This window comes from Prionailurus viverrinus, chromosome A2 (genome assembly GCF_022837055.1).
Source record: "Prionailurus viverrinus isolate Anna chromosome A2, UM_Priviv_1.0, whole genome shotgun sequence".
Taxonomy (NCBI): domain Eukaryota; kingdom Metazoa; phylum Chordata; class Mammalia; order Carnivora; family Felidae; genus Prionailurus; species Prionailurus viverrinus.
In genome coordinates this window covers 115,340,717-115,361,403 of record NC_062562.1, presented here as the reverse complement: position 1 = coordinate 115,361,403, position 20,687 = coordinate 115,340,717, and the positions used below count along the sequence as shown (strand labels likewise).

General features: G+C 42.3%; 1 pseudogene; it reads left to right on the top strand.

Annotated features, from left to right (window-relative positions):
* The first annotated feature begins 8,397 nt into the window (after nucleotides 1–8,397).
* Nucleotides 8,398–20,254, top strand: LOC125153735 (glutamate-rich protein 2-like; annotated as a pseudogene).
* The last annotated feature ends 433 nt before the right edge of the window (nucleotides 20,255–20,687 follow it).

Here is a 20,687-nt window from a genome sequence, read left to right as displayed (position 1 = left end):
AAGATGTGGCCTCAGAGGGCCCATGGGGAAGAAACAACACAATAATGATAATTAACATTTTTATAACACTTGAAAATGTAAAAGTCACTTCCCATTACTTTACCTCATTAATTTTCTCCACAAATACATTGTGTAGGCTTTACTATCTCCATTTTACAAATGAGGACAGTGAAGCTTGAAGTAGGAGGGACTTCCCCAAGATCACATTACAGTAAAAAGTGTGATCTTAGAAATCATATTCTGACTCTAAAACTCTATCATATTCCATTGAAAATTGGCAATTATACTCCAATATCTGTGTAAGTACGTGCTGATAAGACTTCATGAATGATCATGGTGGAATGGGGTTCCTCAGGGATGCTTTCTTGGGAGAGGGTGCAGTGCACATGGATGAATGAAGGAATCAAAGGCTCTCCTGCTGGGGGGAGAAAGGTGGAAAATTACATGAGAGGAGAACAAGGGCAGGAATGAGCTGAACATGTGGATCAGGGGAAGGAGACAGATCTTCCCAGGCAGAAGAACCATGACTGAGAATAACAAGGCAAGTCTAGGAGATATTGGTGATGTGAATATAAGGGGTAAGGGAAACATAACACCTGGAATTTTCTTTCCATTGCCTCAAGGAGCCCGGCACTCCTGGTTCACAACAGAAATTGTCATGAGCACTCCTAAGAACATGTTCTGCACTGGTGCCTCAATGGGTAGAAAAGGGGGTTGCCAAGTGAGTTATATATAGAAGTTGTGCAAGGGAAGTTCTTATGCAAAATGACTAAACATGCTTCATTGCCCTGCCTGGTTACTTATAAACGTTGTGTATGTGTAGAAGTTGATGGGAGTCCAGACATTGTCTAAGAGATTTCTCAGAGTAAAATGAGAATAAAGTTGTTCTAAAACACAAAGGGCCTCTAGGTTCATTGCAGCTGTTGATGACAGTCTGTTTCTCTGCCAAGTGGATGCAGTTTTAGCCACATTCCAAGCAAGCATTTCCTATATCTGACACCTTAGAACTTGGGGGAGACTGGGAGACAGAGCCTTACTCAAAGGAGGAACTGACAACTTGGGGGTGGGGAGGGAAGAAAGACATGATGCAGACCTGAATGATCTCTATAGTTATGTAACTTTCTAGCCACAAATCACTTATTAAACCGCTGAATACATAGGACAAAGGCTGTGTGCATTCAGGTTGCTCCAGTTACCTTGAGATCTGGGATCTACAGGGCTGGGTTGTCAGTTGGTCAGGTCAGGAAAACAGCATCACAAGCACAAGAGAGAATTACAAACTCTTGGGAGTCAGTGCCTGACTGGCTGTACCCAGAGTCTCTTCCAGGAGGGTATCTGCCTAATTAGAGCACAGGGATTAGAGTTTGCTTATCCACTTTGATGAAGAGTGTAGGCTCTAGAACTGGGGAGCATACAAGTTCACACTGAAGATCTTAGAACTTGAGTTTCCTTTTTAAGAGAAAGATCATAGTAAAACTGTAGTGAGGAGCAAATGAGATAATGCATGTGCTGCCATTGGGGCTCCTTATTCCGTAGAGTGTAAGATGGAGATTTGCATGCAGATCAGGGATTGGGGTGTCCTCTAGGGATCAGTACTTTGGGGAAGTGAAGATGGCATTACCAGGGAGAGAGAGAAGGTGAACTGTGATGCAATTGTATGAAAAGCTTCACTAATCCCATGAGTGGCTGTGCAGCCACAATGGCCCTCCAGCATTATCCTAAACTGAGACAAAGGGGGTCGGTCTTACATTCCCACATTGTCCAGTCTCTGGATATAAGCTGTCCCCAGGAAGGGAGTGTGATCTTGGATAAAGAAACTCTTCAGCAGACAGCAATGCCTCAAGAGGGATTAGCTGATAGCTGTTAGCTGCCAACACTCCAGCAGGTGAAGGCACTGAATGCTAAGCCCTGAAGGGGGTGATAAATCTGAGCCCAGATTTTCAATGTCAACCTGTGTCCTTTGCCCAACAGTCCTCAAATTGTTTACGATTTCCCCTTTTCCAAGTGTACAACTTTCTGAATAAATGACCACTGATCCCTTTAGGGAGGGATTCAAGTGATCATTACTATATATACTTACCATGATGTTATAGGGTTCTCCTTCCTTGGGGGACTTTTCTCTCAGTCAGTATGTTCTATGTTAAACACTGGCTCAGATCCAGAAATTGGACTAGAGATCATGAGTTTTCATTATATTGTCCCTAGTCTCTTGATCACCCATCCTTGATTTCTTTTGTTTGTATAGATTGAATATTACCCTTTTGGCTTGCCCTAGAAATTCTGTATTCTATTAACCATCTCCGTGAATTATAGCATTTGTGACTTCTTGCTTCTGGTGGTTAAGGGTGGCTACCTGGCCTCTTTTCAGGATGCTGCTATTCCCATTATAATCAATGAGTCTGATTCTATAGTAACATCTACTACCATCAGTCTGGCCTATAGAAGGTGTCCACCATTGAAACTTCTCAGGGATGTTGGTGCCCCTCTACTAGGACATTTCCTGTCACTTTGGTAAACAGAGTGTCTTCTTGGGGATCCCATGGAACAAAGTTTTCTGATGCATTTTCTCGTCTTATTTAGTGTATCTACTTCAGCATGCCTACTTCTCTGAGCCCTTTGATCTCTTTTTCCACTGTTTGCCATGGTGGTTCTGGCATTTCCACTTCACTGCTTTTGCCAAATATCCAAAATCCATCCTTGATATGTTTTAGCATTGTCTCCTGAGATATTAAATCCTCTGTCACAAACATAGTATCATAGTTTCTGCTGGCATGTGCTAGCTAGATCCTATAGTTTATTTGGGAAGGGTGTGTGTGTGTGTGTGTGTGTGTGTGTGTGTGTGTGTTTCTTAAAAGACTCAGAACTTACCAATTAGGTTATGTTGTGATTTAACCCCAGTTATTGATCTGATGACCTAGATGGGAGGTGGGAATAGATCCTGAGAGCCTATATTAGTTATTTATTGTTGTCTAACAAATTACCTCAAAATCTAGCATCTTAAAACAACAAAATTTATTATCTCCCAGTTTTTGTGGATCAAGAATTTGGGTGTGGGTTAGCTCTGTGTTTCTGGCTCAGGGTCTTTCATGAATTGCAGTGAAGATGTTGCCTGGAGCTGTATTCATTTGAAGGCTTCCAGGAAGGCTCATAACATGGCTGTTGGCAGGAGGTCTTAGTTGCTTGCTGGCTATTTATTGCAGTTCCTTGCCTTGTGGATCTTTCCATAATGCTTTTTTGTTTTGATTAAAATTTTTTTAATGTTTATTTATTTTTGAGAGAGAGAGAGAGAAACAGAGTGGGAGTGGGGAAGGGGCAGAAGGAGAGGAAGACACACAATCCGAAGCAGGCTCCAGGCTCTGAGCTATCAGCACAAAGCCCGACACGATGGGGCTCGAACCCATGAATCGTGAGATCATGACCTGTGAGATCATGACCTGAGCCATAGTTGGATGCTTAACCGACTGAGCCACCGAGGTGCCCCATCCATAATGCTGTTTGAGTATCCTTACAGCATAGCAGCTAGCTTTCCCCAGAGTGGGTGATGACCCCCTTAACCACCACCCCCCAAAAAAAAAGAAAAAAGAAAAAAAAATTTTTGGTTAAAACTAACTTTTTGGTTAAAAAAGTCAGTTCCATTCAGAGCAAAAGGAGGCTAGAGTAGAGTGGCTGTATCAGGAAACTGGGACCACTTGGGCTCTCTTTGGGGCTGTCTTCCAGAGAGCAGCATGTGTTGTTATGCAAGTAGATCCCTTGCATTGTCTTCAGGCAAGTGTTGAGTGCTAGCCTTTGGCAGAAAGGGTGAACCAATTCTGCAGACCCAAAATGTTTAGGGAAATCTGGGGATTTCAGATTTTTTAGTGCATCAGTGGAGGTGTTTCCATCCCAAGTGTCAGTGGCTCACCCCTTCCTAATCAGAGACCAAATTCTGACGTGGAATACGTTCTGGGTTGAGAATTCAATATCTTCTGGGGCTCTGCTATTCTTATAATTGAGTCCTGAATCTGACACTCAGATTTCTCTGTCCTCTGGCTGTAAGATATGAGAGTTTCTTTATATGCTTCCAAAGACTTCTGGTATTAACATTTAGCTTTAATTAGTAATTAATCATACTTAGTCTTTTATGGTTTTTCTCCAATGCATCTCTTTTCCCAGCAATAGCCATCCGATTCCATAGTCCTTGAATTATTATCTACCCCACATCTCAAATGCTTGACACCTTACACCTGCCAACACATACCCTTCCACTGTTTCCCACCCTACTTCACCCTAGAGAAAGTTTTAAAAGTCCTATCAATGCATCTCAGGGTCTATCAGTGCTTCATCTTACCACTGTGGATGAGGTCCTTGTGGTAGCATATTCTAATGTCTGCTTTTCCAGACCTCTCCTGCTCCACCCCAACTGTTGCCATACAAGTTCACTAAGAAACAGGCTCTGAGATAAAGATTTGTATGCTAAAAGGTAATTAGGAAGTGCTTTTGTGAGTGAAGGGAATAAGATGGGACAGAAGGAGAAGCTGAACTGCAATGCAGTTACAAAAAAAGGCCTTAGTGGATCCTGTGGGCTGCTCTGGATATGGAATGACCCTGCAGAGTTTACCCGACTTGATGCAAAAGTACTGGGCCTTCCTACCTCTGCATTTAACAGTCATTGGGTAGGCGCTGCCCCCAGGAAGGGATGAGAATTTGGACAAGGCAGCTGTCTTCAGCTGAGGGCAATTCCCTCACCGAGATGTCGGCTTAGAACTCTCAGCCACCTGTAGTCCCAGCAGCTGGGGGAATGGGTGCCTTAATTCTAAATGGAGTGTTGGGCCTGGGTGGCACAACATAGTATCAGGCCTGAAATTAGGGTGAGGCATATAAGGACCCTAGAGCACAAAAGTTAAGGAGGCACTCACTCTCAAGTGCCAACTCACATGTGCACCACCCTGAGAGTGTGTCTCCTTAAATTCAGTGCCTTGCTTGCTTCGCCCTTGTCCTGTCCCCCCGCACAGCATTCCCAGTTGTGTGTAATGCACTTAGTCCAGAGTGTGGTATATGGAGAGTGCTCAGAAATTGTTATTAAGTTGTCATTATTACTCTTATTATCATCTCACAGTTCAGCACAACTGGGCTGTTCACATAGCTTGGACAGGACAGGTGGCTGACTGAAAGCAACTTCCTAATCCGGGCTCTACTTTTGTTTGATAAGACAGGCATCTTCTTTTTTAGACTGGAAACGCCTTTCTAGAAGTTGGAGCTGTGGTGGACACCATTAATTGTGTACCTCTAGCTCTTGCTAATAGAACTCCAAAGTTTTGGGTATCAGATAGTCATATACTTCAGGGGAAACTGGTCCCTTCTCAGTTCTGGGAATGAATTCTATTTGGCCTATGGCAATCATGGTGGTCCTATTCCTCTTGGCTGTGATTGACTTAAGCATGGGTGCATGGTACGATTCTGGCTAATGAGATAAGGGGAAGTCTGCTGGAGGCTTCTGGGAAATACTTTCTTCCTTGATAAAAAGAAACTCTCCTGAAGAACTATCTTGGGGATGTAGCCAATACTTGACTCCTAGGACTGTGGTAGCTATCTTAGGCTCATGAGGGAGGCAGCCATCTTGGGATCATGAGGGGAGCCAGCTAACAGGTTGTATTAGTCAGCATTTGCTAGACAAAGAGATCAATAGGATACACATATAAGAAGAGATTTATTATAAAGAATTGGCCCCTGAAATTATGGAGGCTGAGAAGTCCCATAGGCTGCCATCCATAAGCTGGAAACCAAGGGAAACCCATAGTATAATTTAGCGTAAATCCAAAGACTCAGAACCAGGGGAACCAATGATATAGATTCCAGTCCAAGTTTCAACGTCTGAAAATGAAGAATGCTTAAGGCAGGAAAACATCAATGTCCCAGTCAAGCAATCAGAAAGAAATGGTCAAATTCTTTCTCTACTGTTCTGTTTTATTCAGGCCCTCAATGGATTGGTTGATACCCACCCACATTGGGGAGGGCATGCTGCTTTCCCAAGTCCACTGATTAAAATACTAATTTCACCCAGAAATATCTTTACAGACATACTCAGAAATGATGTTTAGCCAAATATGTGGGCACCCTATAATCCAGTCAAGTTGGTACATAAAAATAAATCATCCCAAGTCCCCCCACTTTATCAAGTTGGCACCCACAAGCATCTCCTTAAACTATACTTAATATGCAAGTAAAGACAATAACAAGGTCATAATTCTACCCAACATGATATAACTATCCTGCATATAACTGAAAATGCACTAACCTCTTCCCCAGAAGAGGAGGTAGACTCATTGAACAGTGTTTACTCTTTGTGATATCCTACAACTTAACTACTATGATGTAAAGTTAGCAATTCTTAAATACTGTTGTAAAGTCAGTATATCTTATTTTACATAAGAGAACATGAGAAGAAAGAAAACAAAGGTACACACACACACACAAATGTATTCATGACATAATGGAGGAAATACTCGTGATAATCAGAGTCCTTGTAGTTTTTCATTGACCTTAATCATAGGACAAGGTAATACTAAGAAATGCCCTAAGGAATCTCTTGTATTCCAGATATACCCTTCCTTATTTCTATGGTGGAGTAGCAGTCCAGTTTCCCCAGCCAATATAGTAATTCCCTTATTTGCCTGTTGATTTCAAGGCATGGGGAGTCCAAATTGGCCAGATGGCATTTCTAGTTCAATGAAATCATTGCTGTGTTTCTTGCTGGTAGTGTCCCTCTCTTTGGAACTAAGATCTCTAGGCTGGTAGAGAATAAAGTTGTGGAAACAGAAAGCAAACATTTTGCTGGTGGGTTCCTAGGGGTAATAGAAAACAGTGCTACTCTCATTTCCACACCTTGATTCTGGACCCATGAATCCTGGTTATATGAGAAACAGCACCATATATTAGCCTTCTGGGGAACTTTGCCTCAGCTCTGCAAGGTATTGCCACCAAGCTGGCACTATAACTGAGTCTTCAAAAGGCAATTCTAACGTTCTATTAAGCCAGCTGCTTTAGGGGGTGAGGAACATGGTAAGATCAGTGAATTCCATGAGCATGGACCCATTGCCATATTCCTTTTGTTGTGAAATGATTTTCTTGATCAGAAGCCATGCTATGTAGAATACCATGATGATTGATAAAGCATTCTGAAAGTCCATGGATGGTTGCTTGGGGGAGAAGCACTGTATGCAGGGAAGGCAAATCTCTATCCAGAGTGTCTATTCCAGTAACACTGTCCCTTCCATGATATAATCAACCTGCCACAGGGTAGCTGGCTGATCGCCTCAGGGAATGGTGCTATATAGGGGACTCAGTGTTGGTGTCTGCTGCTAACAGATTGAGCACTTAGTGGTGGACTTAGCCAAGTCAGCTGTGGTGAGTGGAACCCTGTGTTGTTGAGCCCATGCAGAACGTCTGTCCCTGCCACTGTGGCCACTTTGTTCATGAACCCATTGGGCAATGACAGTGATGACTGGGGACAGAGACTTAGGGTATTCACAGTGTGGTTAATTCTGTCCATTCAATTATTAAAATCTTCCTCTGCTGAGGTAAACCTTTGGTGAGTATTTACATGGGGAACAAATATCTTCCTTTGTTTTGCCTATTCAGAGAGGTCTACCCATGTACTTCTTCCCCAAGTTTCTTTGTCACCAATTATGTAATCATGTTCCAAGTCCCTGACCACCCAACCAAACATTGACCATGACCCATGAATCAATATATAGTCACATATCTGGTCATTTCTCTTTTCAAGCAAAGTGAACCAGGTGCACTGCCCAGAGATTTGCCCCTTGGAGGATTGACCTTCACTACTGTCCTTCAGGGATGTCCCAGAAAGAGGTTGTAGTGCTGCAATTGTCCACTTTCAAGTGGTGCCAGCATACCATGTAGAAGCATCTGTATAAACCAGGCCTGAATTTTACGTCTTATGTCAACTGGTCATAGCGAACTCCCCATGAGGCCATGCAGGTTGGGAGAGAGAAGGTAATATGGCATGAATGGGGATGCTGGACATTTGGGCCACTTCTTCATGTAAATTACTTGGGCCTTCAGGGCCTGCTTGGGCCCGACTGCATATACACTACTTCTACTTGATAATGGAGCGCTGCTGGACATACCAAACTTCATGACTTGCTCAGTCAGATAACACCCACAACACCTGGTTCATGAAGGCAGCTCAGGTAACTTGGTGGTCCATGGCTAAGCGTTCTGTTTCTACTAAGGCTCGGTAGCCTAGCCAAGAGCCATTTCTAAAGAGAAGAGTGTTTATCTGTGGAGGGTGGTAGGAATTTGCTCTAAAGTCCTAAGAGTCTATGGTGCAATTCACATATAGAGGCCTGCCAACAGCTCAAAACAGCATCTCCACCTGCTAAGCACTCTTCAAGCACCATGGGAACTGCTGGGTCATATGGCCCAAGTGGTAGAGCAGCCTGCACGGCAGCCTGGACCTGCTGCAGAGACATCTCTTGTTCCGGGGCCCACTCAAAACTGGAAGCTTTTAAGGTCACTCAGTAAGTGGGTCAGGGTGACACACCTACATGAGGAATGTGTTGCCTCCAAAACCCAAAGAAACCCACAAAACATTGTCTCTTTCTTCACTGTAGGAAGGGCTGGGTGTAACAACTTACCCTTCACATTAGAAGGAATATTTCAACATGTCCCATACCATTGGACCCTTACACATTTCACTGAGGTAGAAGGCCTCTGAATATTAGATTTATTTCCCACCTCTAGTATGCAAATATCTTACCAGTAGGTCTAGAGTAGTTGCTACTTCTTGCTCACCAGGTCCAATCAGCACAATGTCATCAATATAATGAAGCAGTGTGGTATCTTGCAGAAGGGAAAGGTGATCAGGATCCCTGTGAACTAAATTATGACACAGGGCTGGATATACCTCTGAGGTAGGACATTGAAGGTATAATTCTGGCCTTTCCAGCTGAAATCAATCTGCTCCTCATGGGCATAATGGACAGGGATAGAGAAAAAGGCATTTGCCAGATCAATAGCTACATGCCAAGTACCAGGGGATTTGTTAAATTTGCTCAAGCAATGAAACCACATCTGGTACAACAACTGAAATTTGAGTCACCACCTGGTTAAGCTTACATTAATCCACTGTCATTCTCCAAGATCCATCTGAATGGGGATGTGGTGGAAATCACCACCCCTGCATCCTTTGAGTCCTTGATGGTGGTACTAGTTTTTACAATCCCTTTAGGAATGCAGTATTGCTTTTGATTTACTATTTTTCTATTTTTTCTTAGGTAGAGTCAGTTCTAGTGGCTTCCACATGGCTTTTCCCACCATAGTGGCCCTCACTCCACAGGTCAGGGAACCAATGTGGGGATTCTGCCATATCCAATTATGGATTTTGGAACGGGAGAAATAATCACAGGATTGGTTCAGGGACCCACTGTGAGAGGGACCTGTGCTAAAACTCCACTGATCACCTGGCCTTTATAAGCCCCCACTCTGACTAGTGGGCCACACTGATGTTTGTTTGAGTCTCTTGGATTAGTGTCTATTTGGAGAGTGTTCCTGAAAGGTCTGATGATTTTCTTTTCTCTAATGCAGGTATACCCTGAAAAAGGATTGTAGGTCCCTCTGGGGAAAGCTGGGAGAAAGATTAGAACTATAATTTTTTAAAATTTTATTTATTTATTTATTTTGAGAGAGAGAGAGAAAGAGAGCATGCAAGCACAAGTTGGGGAAGGGCAGAGAGGAGGAGAAACAGAATCCCAAGCAGGCTCCACACCATCCGCACATAGTCCCATGTGGGCTTGAACTCACAAACTGTGAGATCATGACCTGAGCTGAGACCAAGAGGCCGATGTTTAACTGACTGCGCTACCCAGTGCCCCAGCAGTATAAATTTTTGTTAGTATACCACGCTCTTTCCTTAAGGGGAATGAAGCCTTTCCTTGGTTCAAGGGGTTCTAGGTCTATAAACAAATCTGGGAATTAACTGAGAGACCATGACCCTCTGTTTTTATGATTCAGGTTAGACTTTTATTCGCTTGACTTAGAACTTTTCTGTGTGTACAGATCAAGTAAGAATTTAGTAAGCTTCCTATCTATTTCACTTCTAGAAACACTAAGATCAAGTAGCCAATGCCATAAGATCTTCATGAGTCAGACAATTCTGATTTCTGCTTTGATTCTGCTGTCCATTATGGTAATCATGCCCCCTTTGCCTTTGACTGTTGAGTGCTGTCACTTAAATCCTGACACTTCAGGGTCCAATTACTCCTATTGAATTTAGGTTTCTCCTTTGAGTGGCTATAGTTTCCACTGTAAAGTCTGGCCTACAGAGAAGAGGGCTCCCCTCACAAACTTATTTCTCACAGTCACGGTGAAATGTATGTCTTCTGGACCCTCCCAGTGTGCGTGAGTAGGTCCTAAATTACAAATCCACTATAATGTTGCGATCTTTCTGCCTTTAAATCTCTTCTTCTACATTAAATTAAGTAGGTCAGGCATTTCTTTCTTTTAAAAAAATTTTTTTAATGTTTACTTATTTATTTTGAGAGACAGTGAGAGCATAAGCAGGGGAGGGGCAGAAAGAGAGGGAGAGAAAGAATCCTAAGCAGACTCTGTGTTGTCAATTCAGAGTCCAATGTGGAGTTCAAACTCATCAACTGTCAGATCATGACCTGAGCCAAAATCAAGAGGCTTAACCGACTGAGCCACCCAAGTGCTCCTAGATCAGGCATTTCTAATTCACTCACCATGGGCCACCTTTTAATCCATGTTTCAGCCAACCAACCAAACAAACAAACTTTTAGAGCCCTTTCTCATTCCCCAAGCTGCAACATTAAATGTAGAATCTTGGCCTAATGAGCCCATATCCATAAATTTATGCTCCTTCCACCATTATTCCATATCTTAGCATCCATTCCTACTAAATGTCCTCGTCATTTCTATCTGTATAAATTAGAAAACTCTGCTCTTTTGTAATATAGTGCGCTTCTGCACATCCCCATGAGGAAGGAAAGAAGAGTGGTGGAGGTGGGTACTGAGGAGAATTAGCATTGCCTTGCATGGCAGCTGCCTCAAGGGAGGGGGCATTACAGTTTCCCTGGGCAATGCAGAGTTAATCCCCTCAGAAGTGGGGACAGTGCAGAGTTAATCCCCTCAGAAGTGGAAAAGCCTATACCACTAAGGGTGGAGAGGCCAATTTCATTGAGGGTAGGGAGGCCTATTCCACTGGCAAAGAAGACTTGTCAGAATTTAGGAACCTAATGTCCCTCACTTCATCAGAGTCTTCCTACTTGTCCCCATCCCAATTTACAGGATCCCATTCTTTCCCAGTCAATGCCCTCACTTTAATAGTAGACTACCTGAGAGTCTGAGGGTTAAAATTGTGTTATAATTCAACCCATCACAGGAGGAAGTTCTACATTTGATTTTAAACAGTATCAGCCCTGCAACTACAGAAAATAGGGTTTCCTTCATGGCACACATAAAAGCTTCTAGGTCATTTTTTGAGGCTTGGGCTGGGAATTCAAATCCCTGAGCTCATGGATTAATTTATTACCTATAATCAGCACATAATTTACATTAGTTAGCAGGTTTATTGGATAGTGTCTTTATCAAAATATCAGAACTGATTCAGAACATGACCCAGATTCACTGCAGGCCTTACCTGCCTGGAACCACAGGGAAACTTGCATTTTTACATTCAGTCTTTGAATAATCCCATTTGTTCTCATCCTTTAGAGAATAAACCCCAGAAAGGGACTGGAATGAGGAAACAGAAGGCTGATCAGGGGCTAGACAGCTTCTTTTCCTGACACTGGTCTAGATGTACTTGCACCAGAAGACAGGTGCCTGTTCTATGAGTAGGAACCATGGGACACAGTAAGTTTCAGAAGACACTGAAGTGACAGGAAATGTCCAGATACAGATTAGTAAGCAGACTTGAGAGATAAAGGGAAGGGTTTGAGAGAACTCCAGCATTTTAACCTCCGGTGACTGTTCCCCCTGAGTATCTATTAAATGTTGCCACTTTGCTGGTAGGCAATTCTGACAGTGAGGTTCCATCCAGCTCAGGCAGCCACTCCTGGACTTGGTGCTGACACTTGGATTTGTCACTATATATCTCTGTCTAACAGATGCATACCTTCTGGGGTATCTTTTCAGCTCATAAGCCAGTACAGTAAATGCCCTGTTCTAGGAATTGATCCTTTTCCCTCATATGGTCCCCAGACAGTCAGGAATTGCTGACAGATCCTGGCCTCGGCTGATTGATTGGCACAGGGGTGGGCCCTTGATACAAATCAGACCAGTCATTTCCTCTGTTGGGTATTTGTGGTCAAGACCATGAGACACGGGCATTCTCTATAGTTCCACAGATAATGTGTAAACTGGGAAGCTGTGGGGTGCCCATCTTCTGCCCACCATAACTATAGATAAGCAAAAAAAGAGGCCAGTCTGCAGAGAGAAAAATACAATCCTCTCCTTGCTTGAGTCTGGGCCTTTCCCTTCAGCATCTGTCACACATTTCATCTTCGTCCCTCACTTGGTTACTGTCACATCCTGGCTTGAATTGACATTACTGTTTTGTACACGTGTTGCTCTTCCTTCCAAGTATATTTATTCTAAGGACTTTTGTTTCCATGAGTTAGCCCTTGATCTTAGTATATTTATTACAAGGTCTTTTGTTTCCATGAGTTAGCCCTTGATCTTATTTATAATCAGCAGTCAATTAGAGTCACCTAGATTGTTACAAGTGCCATTATTTGAGCACACAAAAATAGTGCTAGAGTAGAGAGCACAGGAGCTGTAATGCCTGGGATTTGATAAATACTCTCATTTTACCAAAGGGGCCCCATTCACAAGTTTTGTGTTTCACTCTGGATACCTTTATCCTCTCTGCCTTTGTTTGGTTACAGTCTTTGTGTATGCCCTTGCTCTTGCACTTCCTCTGGAAACTCTGTTGCCAAGAGACAAGGAAAGGCCAAAACTCTTGAGGCAAAACTCAGTTAATAAGAAAAGAGGGAAGGAAAGTTGGCAGACATCAGGTATGATTTGGGCCTGCTTGAATCCATACCAGAAATGAGTTTTTGACAACAGGAAGATCAAGGAAATTGGAAATAGTGCAGCAATTATTCTGTGCCAGGAGTTTTACAATAGTCAGAATGGAACTGGTGCTTAGTCCTTGACCGGAACACAGTCATTCCTACATCATGGTGGTTTTGACTCAAGCAACGGCTTTGGATTGCAATAAAGAGTGGTTTGGGAGCATTGGAATTTGACATATGCACTTAATACCAGGATGATGGGTGTTTAAATTTTTATTTTTTTAATGATTACAATATTTAAGTCCAGAATTATTTGATATAGAAACCAGGCTATCAGATCTGCCTGTATCATTGGTTTCCAACTAAATACCTCAATTTGTCATTATTTCTGAAATTTTTAAGATAATTAAATTCTATTTGTGGTGTTTCGTTTTTGTTTGTGTTTGTTTGTTTGTTTGTTTTTGGTGCTATCACCTTCTCAATGGCTATCATCCTGCTTTATACAGCGTGTGTTAAATAAGTACTTGAATCTCTGCATGATTGAATATCCAAATGCTAATTTAGAAAAGTACTTCTCAAATTTAAATGTGCCTTAGAATCACCTAGTGATATGGTTAAAATGCAGATTCTGATTCATTTAGTACGTCTGGGTGAGGCTTACACTACTGGTCTATGGACTGTATTTTGTTAAATTTTTTTTAATGTTTATTTATTTTTGAGAGAGAGACAGACAGACTGTGAGTGGGAGAGAGGCAGAGAGAGAGGGAGACACAGAATCCGAAGCAGCGCCAGGCTCTGAGCTGTCAGCACAGATCCTGACGTCAGGCTTGAACTCATAAACCGCGAGACCATGACCTGAACCAAAGTGGGATGCTCAACCAACTGAGTCACCCAGGCACCCCAGTGGACTGTAGTTTGAAGAGCAAGAATTTAGGAGACTGGAAAGAAGGAACTTCATACAAATCAACACTTGGCTGGTGTTTTTCCTCCTGTGTCAAGTCAGTGTTAAGGCGAATTAAGCAGTGAAAGCAGATGGAGTTCTGGAAACATGAATTCTACTCTTGACCCTATCACTAATTATGACTTTGGGCAGATCACTTACCTTCTTTGGGCTTTGGTTTTCAGTCCTATAAAATGAGGGGATAGGGCTGAATTATGCTTCAAGCTGTCCTGAGGAGTTTTATAGCTCTACAGAGATGCCTCGGGTATCCTCCAAGAAAAGTGTGAGACCAGTGTGGAAAGGAAGAGGAGCAGTAAAGGCAACGGAGAGGGAGCCATTATTTAGAAACACAGGAGAACAATGTGGAATGTATCCTGTCACTAAGAAGGTGGCTTCAAGAAGGATGCAGTGGTGGATTGTGCCAAATGCTTTTAATTATCATCCAACACAGTATTTAAGGTCAGCATGATTCCCATTCCTGGGATTTTAAGCCACTCATTGTTTTAAAGAAGTCCAAAAATTAATTCTGGACTTGACTTCTTACTGGTGGTGTCTAAAGTTCTTAGGATCATCCCTTATGACAAAGGGGAAGGTGGGAAGGTTGGGTGGGCGGGGGGGGAAATACCAATTGAACAAGTCAGCACCCACCAAAGTTATCCTGCTGTCTGCGGGACTTGATCTACTCTCCCTCCTTCCCTCTGATTTCTCAGTGGACCTTTTTTCCCCAGTCGCTCCTTGGGAACAGGAGATGACTGATTCATTCAACCACCAATCATAGGCAGAGCTCAAAGGGGTGCTGATCACCCAAGTCTGGCCTGGGTGAGGCATACATGCTGAGATTTCTTTTATGTTTTCTATTTCCAGGAAAGAAAGGAGGGAAGGGAGAAAGGAAAATTTTCCAGCGACACGTTTTTATAGTTCAAAGCCATTTTTTCTCATCCATGACTGATTAGAATCACCTGTAGTGTTTTAAGCATATCCCTGTCTCCCAAAGGTTCTCATTTAATTGGTGTGAGGAGAGGGTCGCCTGGGTGGCTCAGTCAGTCGGACATCCAAGTTCAGCTAAGGTCATGATCTTGCAATCTGTGAATTCAAGCCTGGCATCAGGCTCTGTGCTGACAGCTTAGAGCCTGGAGCCTGCTTTAAATTCTGTGTCTCTGTCTCTCTCTGCCCCTCTCCTGCTCATTCATTTTTTTTTCTCTCTCTCTCAAAAATAAGTAAATATTAAAAAAAAATTTTTAATAAAAAAAATAATTGGTGTGAGGAGAGACTTAGGTGGTGTGTCTGTTTTTAAAGTTCCCATGATGATTCTAATATGCAGTGAGGAATAAGAATTGATTTAGTCCCTAGGCTCAGCATTTTCCTTCTTCTTTCAGTGTGTCTGTTGGCAACTTGCTCTGAGTCTAGAACTTTTGGCTAAGAAGACTGTGGTTGATGTAGATTATTTAAAGGCCACCTTGATCTGAACAGAACTATTAGCTTTCTGTTCAGAAGTGATGCATTCCAGCCTCCTGCAATGTTTCAATCTCTGCAGCCTCAGGTGACCAAAGGGCTCTGTTGGGGGGACTCCAAGATAGAACAATGGTTTTTAGGCAGGAGGGGCTTCAAGTTGTTGTTCCAGGGACCCAGCTGTGCCTACCCTAATTTCAGCGTGCATGGAATGTTTTAGCTAAGCATAAACTCCCTGGATGGCAGGAATTGCATCTGTCCCACTGTGCCAGACAATGGGCAAATGCACTGAAATCTTGATGCTATATTTTTAGCTTAGAATCAGAGGCAGATCTCTTGGAATCTGAGATTAGGTTCCACAGTGGCTTTCAAGCATTGTATACTATGACCTCATTCAATTGTGGTGTTCTCTCTTTTTCTACTACCTAATCTCTCCTCATGGTTTTGAAGGGAATCAGAATATACCACCCCAAAATATGCCAATTTGGCATAAAAATTATTTTGAGCTAAAGACATTTGAGATTCAACAGATATAGAAAGAAATCTTTCTAAAGCTTCTTTTATCTGTCTAAAAGCAGAAACGCCTGAGAAATAAGGACTGCCATAAATCCCCTCTCCTGGGGAAGTTTTATGGCCATGAAGAAGATGAAAAATCAGCACAAAAAACCTTACTAAGATAACCTTTGTCTTCCATTACTTTCCTTTATATATTTACTTCCCCGTTCTTTGCAATCCCCAGAAGCCCCCAAAACCTTTTCGTTTGTCTTGTTACATCTCTATAATTCATCATTCTTTGTTAAAATTGATGTATAAGCTGTCAGGCCTATCCACTTCTTTGGTTCTTCACATCTTTTCTAAGAAGGCCCTCATGTTACATAAAAATTAACATCAAATGAAATTTGTATGTCTCTTCTCCTTTCATCTGTCTTTTGTCAGTCTGATTCTAAGGACTCCAGTCAATGAACCTAAGAGGGTAGAGTAAAAAGTTTTTTTCTTCCCCTACAATTTCAACTGTGACTGCCAACAGCTCTCAAATCTATTGGTCTCTCCTAGTTTTTGACTCATGACCTATTGGAAAGCTATACCTGGATATGTCACAGGCTCCCTCAAAATTCAACATTGATAAAACGGAACTCATTGTCTATTTCTCAAAACATCCTCCTTTTCTCACTATTCCTGTCTCACTTGTTACTAGAAGCTCTGTGCACCCCATCAGTTGGGCTGAACTTATCAGAGTCACCTACCATGTGCCATCCAATGTTCCAACCACTCTGCATACAGTAAGGATTAAGCCAGACAGGGTCCTGCTTTTATGGAGTTGGAGGTTTTGTGTGGAGAGAGATGATAGTGAAGAGATCATTCTACTTTCAGACAAATAAGCAGGCTATGAAGAAAGTAAATGAATGGGAAAGAGAGTGATGGGAAGGCCAGTTTAGGAAGTGTGGTCAGAAAGAACCTCTCAGAGCACCTACTTGAATGAAAAGCCATGGAAAGATGGGGGCGGGAACGGCGAGGTAATTGTTTGAGATAAAGGGAACTGCAAGTGTCTGGCCCCTGAGACTTTGTAAAAGTGAGAGACCACTGTATGGAGAGTAGTGGGTCAAGGAGAGATGAAGAGAGCCATGTCATGGTGGAGTTGTAGGACTTGGTAGAGGTGTTGGATTTAATTGTGTTTTATTTAGTCCAATACCTTTATCCACACCTTCATTTTCACTCCCTTAGCCACATTCTTTGTTAGGATCCTGTTACACTTCATCTAGGCTATTTACCTTCTCAACTTTTCTAAGTCTTCCTCTTCCCCAGGCTCCTTTGCTGGCTCTTTTCTTTTTCATCCTCACCGCTTAAACTCTCAGCAGATCCCAAGCTACTCTTCTGTCTTTTTTCTGGGGCATCACCTTAGGCCAGAACACCCCAGCTTCTGTCTTAGCCCTGAGGAGGAGACTCTCTGTCTGGTTAATCATCTTCCTCAGATCTTGGAATATTATTGTAATTAGAACTGGCAAGTCCCTTATTTGATAGAAGGATTGATTTCCTTTTCACCCCATTCTCATTCCTCTCCCCCACCTCCATTTTAACTGTATTTTTAAAAATTTAGATGTGCTCTTGTGAAATGGGTATTTTATTTGTTTGCCTTTATTTTAAAATTTGTAAATGATATTATGTTCTATATCTCATTCTCTTTTTTGATTTCTCATTAAGCATTGTGTTTTTAAGATCTATCTGTGAGGCTATGTATTTCTGATCTGTTGCTCCTAACAAATGGTAGTATTTCATGGCTTACACATTATTCAAAGTAGGCGGTGCTATGCTCATGTAACAACCCCCAAATCAATCACAGTAGCTTAACACATAAAAGTGTATTTTTTCATTCATGCAGAATCCTCTGTAGGTCTGGCCATTCTTCCAGGCAGCCTTTTCAAGCTGTGATTCAGGGATCTGCACCACTTGTATTTCATAGCTATGGCACTGGCAACATTTCTTACAGGATTGTTGAGTCAGGGAAGGAGAGAGCATGGAAAATTCATACCCACTATTATGTTCCTCAGATTAGAAGTAACACATGTCACTGCCACTCACAACACATTGACCAAAACCATTATATGGCCCTAACCAACTTTGTTGAGTCTGGGAAATGTAGGGTGCACGTGGGCAGTCAGTGGGCATCCACCATATTATACCTACATGCTGTCCTAGTGGTGGGCATCCATCTCCCGACCACCACAAACAATGCTGCAGTGAATATCTCTGGTTTAGACCCACATGAATCTAGGTGAGAATATTTCTGGTAGGTGTAGTCAGTTGAATGGTGGCCCCCCAAAAGGTACATCCATATCCTAGCCCTCAGAACCTGTGAATATGAAATTATTTGGAAAAATGGTCTTTGTAAATATAATTATTAAAGATCTCAAGATAAGATCATCCTGCATTATACAGGTGGGCATGCCCTAAATCCAATGAAAATTGTCCTTATAAGAGATAGAAGGGAAGATACTGACAAAGAGGAGAAGGCAATGAAAAGACAGAGGCAGATCTTGGAGTTATGCACCCACAGCCAAGGAACACCGGGAGCTACCAGAACCTAGAAGAGACAGGGAAATATACTCCCCCTCCTTCAGAGGAGGAGCACAGTCTTGATTTCAGACTTCTGGCCTTCAAAACTATAGGAGAATAAATTTCCTTGTTCTAAGTCAGCAATTTAGTGTTACTTTTTAAGGTGTCCCTCAGAAACTAGCACAGAATTTGCTACCTGGAATTAGGATGCTACGATAACAAATACCTAAAATTGTGGGAATGGCTGTGGGGTTGGGTAATGGGCAGAGGCTAAAAGAGTTTTGAGGCACATTATAATCAAAGTCTAGATTCTGATGAGAAACTCACAAAGATGGGAACAACACAGAGGAGAAAGCGCCTGTGGTCTTAGTGAATACATATAGGAAAATGGACATTAAAAGTACTTCTGGCAAGAGCTCAGAAGGAAATGAGGAATATGTATTGGAAATGGGAGCAAAGGTTATCCCTGTTACATAGTGGTAGAAAACTTGGCTGAATTGTGTTTTCTTTGTTGTGTGGAAAGCAGAATTTGGGGGCACCTGGGTAGTTCAGCTGGTTGAGTGTCCAACTCATGATCTCAAAGTTTGTGAGACTGAGCCCTCTGTCGGGCTCTGTACTGAGCATGGAGCTTGCTTGGGATTCTCTTTCTCCCTCACTCTCTGCCCCTCCCTTGCTCATTCTTTCTCTATGACCTTGCGGTTCATGAGTTCAAGCCCCACATTGGGCTTGCAGCTGTCAGCCTGTCAGTGCAGATCCCTGTTCAGATCCTCTGTTCCCTTATCTCTGCCCCTCTCCTGCTTGCACTCTCTCAAAACTAAATAAATATTAAAGAAAAAAAAAAAAAGGTGTCCATGGTAATGCTGTGTCTCAGCTCCCTGCTCTAAACTCGGCACGAAATGTGAGCTGGGCTGGCCTTCTGTGTCTGCTCTGTGGACAGGCAGTGTGAAAGAACCATGAGCAGGTTCAGGCTCTAGGGCTCCATAGCTGCTGAGGTGGTACGCAGAAAGGTACCAAAATATAGACAGAATGGCAGATTGCTAGTGTTAGATCCAAAGGAAAAAGTGTTGCTTGAACCAAATGAAGCAATGTCAGATAAATGCCTCCTTGGACGCAGACCAAGATTGGCAAGCAAACTTTGTACCTCACCAACACAAGTCTCCCTAAATATAGCTAGGAGATTCTCAGAAAAGAAGGAAGTCTCTTCAAAAATTATTGAAAATACAGCCTCTTTAAAGAATACTGAAAATAGAGTATCTTCAAAGACTGTTGAAAATAAAATACAGACACAAATCTACAGTCTAAGTAAGCTATGGTCATCTTCCTTCTTATAAGAGGGCACAGGTCAAGTGGGCAAAAATGCAGTCCTTTCAGAGCAGGAGAAAAATAATGAACATTGCCTTCAGGATATTGATGATAAGTTGCCTGAATCGACAGATGATGATGGTGAAGATGATACCAACAATGAAGATAATGATGAAGACAGTAAACCCTAATAAAGATACTCATGGCCCATTAGAGTTAATGACAGAATTTCTGAGAGCAGAAATGAGCCAAGACTACCATTTGGCAAAAATGATGTCAGATGACTCTAATCTATGAATGAGAAAATCCTGAGGCCAAGGAGTTTTTCTCATTTATTGAAGAAATGTTGCTGATGGAGGAATCTCAAAATCTTGAGAAAGATGATAAAGGTAGTGAAGAAGACAGTAGCAGTGAGAGTGAAGGAAAGAACAGTGAGGGGCTAAGTGAAGAAATCTCTGAGGAATGTGAAGATGGGTAATGAAGGTTGCTGCTATGGTTTAACCTTCACGTATTTTCATTAGTGAATACCAAGGAAATATAAAGGACAGAGCTGGAAAAAAAAAAAAGGGAAAGAAGGCAGAATTCATATGCTATGAGCTTGAATATTTGAGGATATTTCTTTTTATTTAAAGAAAAAAATTTAATATTTATTTATTTTTGAGAGAGAAACAGAACATGAGTCGGGGAGGAGCAGAGAGAGAGGGAGACACAGAATCTGAAATAGGCTCCAGGCTCTGAGCTGTCATTACAGAGCCCAATGTGGGGCTCAAACTCATGAACAGCAAGATCATGACCTGAGCCGAAACCAGCCACTTAGCTGACTGAGCCACCCAAGCACCCCTAACTGAGGAGATTTGTAAGCAAGGTGTTGAAGGTACAGCCTGGTTTCTCCTTGCTGCTTATGGTAAAAT